This window comes from Salvelinus sp. IW2-2015, unplaced genomic scaffold (assembly GCF_002910315.2).
Source record: "Salvelinus sp. IW2-2015 unplaced genomic scaffold, ASM291031v2 Un_scaffold3795, whole genome shotgun sequence".
NCBI classification, from domain to species: Eukaryota; Metazoa; Chordata; class Actinopteri; order Salmoniformes; family Salmonidae; genus Salvelinus; species Salvelinus sp. IW2-2015.
The window spans coordinates 34,923-39,652 of NW_019945069.1; the positions used below are offsets into that span (position 1 = coordinate 34,923).

General features: G+C 39.4%; 1 long non-coding RNA gene across 1 annotated transcript; it reads left to right on the plus strand.

Annotated features, from left to right (window-relative positions):
* The first annotated feature begins 3,718 nt into the window (after positions 1 to 3,718).
* On the plus strand, positions 3,719 to 4,275 carry LOC139026056 (uncharacterized). The gene is made up of 2 exons (XR_011477757.1): positions 3,719 to 3,969; positions 4,092 to 4,275. It is a non-coding gene; the product is annotated as an uncharacterized lncRNA (long non-coding RNA).
* The last annotated feature ends 455 nt before the right edge of the window (positions 4,276 to 4,730 follow it).

A 4,730-nucleotide genomic window follows, 5' to 3' on the forward strand; every position in this document is an offset into this window, starting at 1 on the left:
TATCAGCAATCTTTAAGTTCCCACCCACAGACTTTCAATTGGATTGAGGTCTGGGCTTTGACTAGGACCCCCATTCCAAGACATTTAACATGTTCCCCTTAAACCAGTCAAGTGTTGCTTTAACAGTCTGCCTTAGGGTCATGTTCCTGCTGGAAGTAACCTCCCTCCGATCTAAATCTCTGGAGACTGAAAAATAGGTTCCGGGGGGGGTTGGGGTGGGGCCTCAAAGAATTTCCTGTATTTAGTGCATCATGAATTCCTTCAAAATTCTGGGGACCAGTTTCTCAGTTCCTCACCAGGATGAAACATTGCCCCACAGATAATGCTGCCAACCACCATGCTCACTGGTGGGGATGGTGCTGTGAATGGAGGGTGTTGGTTTGCGCCCGAAGTAGTGGTTTTCTTGATGTCAAAAGCCAATTTTAGTTTTCATCTGACAACCAGAGTAACCTTCTTGCCAAATACGTTCGCAAGTCTTGGCAGTTTGTTCGTTGGCCTAGTATCTTTTCAATTTTTTATAATGGATTTAATGGTGCTTAGCCGTGGGATTTTCAAAGTTGCAGATTTTTTTATAACCCAACCCTAGATCTGTTACTTCTCGGCAAACTTTGTAACTGACCTGTTTTTGGAGAGTTTCTATGGTCGTCATGTGCTTGCTTGCTTGTGGTGCCGTCTGCTTAGTGGTGTTGGTAAGACTCTGGGCCTTTCAGAACAGTTAAGAGATAACTGAGATCATGTGAACACGATTCATGTGACACTATAGATGCACAAAAGATGGCCTTTATTAAACAAAATTTATGTGACATCTCAAGGTATGCTTGCACCAGAATCTTATTAGGGCTGATACTATATTAGGGGGTGAATACATATGCACCCACCACTTTTTCCGTTTGTAATTATTTTATTTACTTCACCAATTTGGACTATTTTGTGATTCATTAAATAAATCCAAATAAAAATATTAAATTAAGGTTGGTAATGAAACAAAATGTAGGAAAATGCCCCAGGGGGATGAAATACTTTGCAAGGCGACTGTAGTTTTGGGTCTTCTTTTTATTCAAACCTGCCTAATGCCACCTCATTATTTCTCAACCAAAACAACCATTTAATTTAAACATCTATACTTGTACATTCCCTCGTATGACAACTCTTTCCTAACTTCTAATTTGTATCAAATCAAATCATATTTATTTACAGGTTTTTCAGAATCTGTACCATTGAGAGTCAAAATCCCTTCCCCTGAACAGCCGTTTGGTTCAAAATAGCCTCTAGTCCACTATGAACTGACAAGGATGTAACATACTGCAGTGGTTGTCCATTAATAGTCATGTTAATGTGTCTCCTGGTCAATCCAAGATCACCCTGGTTTTATTATACGATGATCCAAGATAATGCAGACAGCTCATTTCTCTACAACTCAAACAGTCACTTTTCTGAATGAGGAAATTCCATGAAGGGCATTTGCTTTGTGTTGGCCATAAAACAAAGGAAAAAGGTAAACATCAGAGTGCAGTTATAAACTAAGATCGCAAAAACTAGTCATAACTCAAAAGCATAGGAATTGTCAAGCAAGAGGTATTGAAATAATGATTCTTACAGTATAAGGCCTGGCACTGTCTGTACAGCATTATGAAGTTACATAAAAAGAATGTGTAATCTTTGATTGGAGCACAGGATGTTTCTACAAAACGTTCACGCCAGCTCGATATAATTCAGAAGGTTACCATTGTTCCGTTCATTTATAGATTTTTTTAAGATCAGCATCTCGCGTAATTGTTTCTCCATTGGGGTTGGTTGAAGGTAATTCCATGTGAAAAGGAACTCATGAGCGCCAACCATATGAAGTTCAGGGCCTCCCGATGGCGCAAGTGTGTTGGAATAAGTGGAATGGTCTGAATGAGACTGAGCAGAAACTGATTTGGGCATGGGAAACATGTTCATTTTGAGAAAATGGCCGAAAAAAATATTGCGTAATGAAATCAAATGTACTTTTCCATAAATAATGACATTTATGTCACATTATACTAAACTCTTTTCATATATTAACTTCTAAATTGAACAAATAAACATAAAAATAACCTTTTACAAAACACATTAGCATGTGTTTAAATTACATTTGTTTCAGCAAAGATGCATAGCTTTGATCTAGTGGTGCTGTTGGGAAATATAGTCCAGTGTTGCTATAAAATTCCTCGATATCACTGTTGCTCAATTATCTCGATATAAGGAGTTTGTAATGGGTGTTTAAATGTGCAGGAAAACACACACTGCGTATCAGTTACCTGCCATTGTGGGTTTATGTAGTGCCTCCTTTGAGTTGTTGCTCTGGTGCCACTTTATTTTCTGACTGTGTCATTGGGACGGGTCGCCTGTACGCTTGGCGGCTCCATTGAAGCACCACAGCTCCATCACAACTCCTCTCGATGTGCTGGCCAGTGTAACCAGTAGTGCTGTCCAGGACAGCATATTTTGCCGGGCATGGTGGGGGGGAAAACCACCATCTTATATATGCAAACAGAACTTGGCCACAAAGAGTTGGGGGCATTGGGCGACCAAATTCACAGAGAATCAGGGCATTCATTGCAATTCTGGCTTCCTCCGTGCTTCGTTCTTCTTGAGGAGGATTATATTTGACATCCTATGATATACAAGTATTTTCTGTGCACTCTCTAAATAAAAACGTGTAGCCTCCATGGTTTGGAACTGGTGGATCTCACCATTCTAGGCTGTCTGGTACAGCACCAATGCATATAACACCTATCCCGTATTGAGTGAATCTCTTGTGCCAGCAGCGATGACGCATCTCTTCCCTTGTAAAGGGTGTATCACATGATCGCTTTATAGACTAAGTCGGCATCCTCGCCCTTTTTTCTGTAAGCCTTAGCCCATGTTCATTGTAACTACTGCTCATAACTTGCCTCGGTAGGTTTATGTGCCAAAATAGTGATCTTCCTCTAGAAATTATTCCACACGTCTGCATAATATGATGATTATAATAATGAGTATTAAATATACTAACAGTCTCTTTTAAGAAGAGGACTTTAAAAGAAAGAAGTGTCGCTCCTGATTTTGCTACTCTTGGGAGGTGTTTGTTGACGTCAAACTTATGTACGGTGGTTACGGGTTAGTTAAGTCGTGTCTTGAAGTTCTTATAACGGTATATACGGAAGTTATAACCTGTGCAGGCAACGTGGATGCTGTCAGTCAAAGTGGAGGTCAAGAGTCAAAGGTGAAAGGTCAAAACAGCATGCTTCCATTCTACTACTAGAGCATGCCCTTTGACCTGTCCCGGTCTTCTACCCATGCAACATGGATGGATGGATGATGCTCAAGCAGCAAATGACACTCCACATGTTTCTGATAAAGGCTTGGCTGCTAGCATGATTGGGATTTTGGGGAAACATTACATCTGTAATAGTGGCGAGCATTTAGTTAAAACGTAAATCCTCAACAAGACAGTTTCCTCTCTGATAACCACGCCCATCATTGTGAGTAGTCTCAGCAGTATGAGGTCTCTCTATACTGTAGCTACTGTAAAGGTTTCAATTCAGCCTACAACTCGTTACTCAGTTAACATTCCTAAAATATGCTATCCACAATATAAGGAATACTATAGATATATGTTTCATTCAGGATATATAAAATAGTGTTTTTAATTCATAAACAGTTTGTGTTTTCTTCCCCCATTACATAATGTTAATGGTTGTACAACAAAACTGAAAAAGGGATATTCTTTCATTTCAAAAAAAGGAAAGGGATGAGAGATGTTTAATTAGTAAACGCTAACTAGTCTTGACTTTACCTAGAAAAGGAAAATAAAGTCTATTTTAAAATAGTTCTTAAAATATTTATGTCTCGATCAAAAATGATCAACAACAATTAATTTACAAGAAAATATAAGATCCATCTGTAATACCTGTGTTACAGAGTCACGTCTCAATAAAGGAATCTGTAATACTGTGGTACAGAGTCACGTTCTCAATAAAGGAATCTGTAATACTGTGTACAGAGTCACGTCTCAATAAAGGAATCTGTAATACTGTGTTACAGAGTCATGTCTCAATAAAGGAATCTGTAATACTGTGGTACAGATCACGTCTTAATAAAGGAATCTGTAAAATATCAATGTCTTTGGCCAGTGTCACCCAGAACCTATTCCCCCAGCTAGCAATCATGTAGTGGCCCACATCCGCACAGTCAGCAGTCCACCGCTGGTAAACCACTTGTCAGTGTCCGATCATGTTCTTCAGAAAGTCCTTAACACTTTTCCTTCAGTAAAGTGACTGACTGATTCAAAAGGTTCTCTAAAAGAGAACAAATGAGCCTCCACATTATGATCTTTCAACATCACTGAGGGAAACAGGGAAAATATTTTTGGCAAATTAGATTTTTTGGGGGGGGTGAAATGTCTATGAATGACCTTGTATTGTATGTAKAGTTATTTGTTAATAAAAACCAATTTAACTCGTCAAGGAGAGGTGGTCTTTCCAGTGCTACAAATTTCACCTCGTCCACCTTGATAATTCATTGATAATTAGAAGCCTCAACTTTCATATAATCACCTATGTTTCTACGAGTAGCAGTACCTTTTCTGTCAACAACTTACCCAGCATGCCACAGCCACAACGCTACAGAGACAACAGCGAAGACATGTCAGCCGGGCCTGACAAGACAACCATGGCTTTCAACAATTGCACTCGTCATCCGAGACGAGGTACCTGACGCCACAC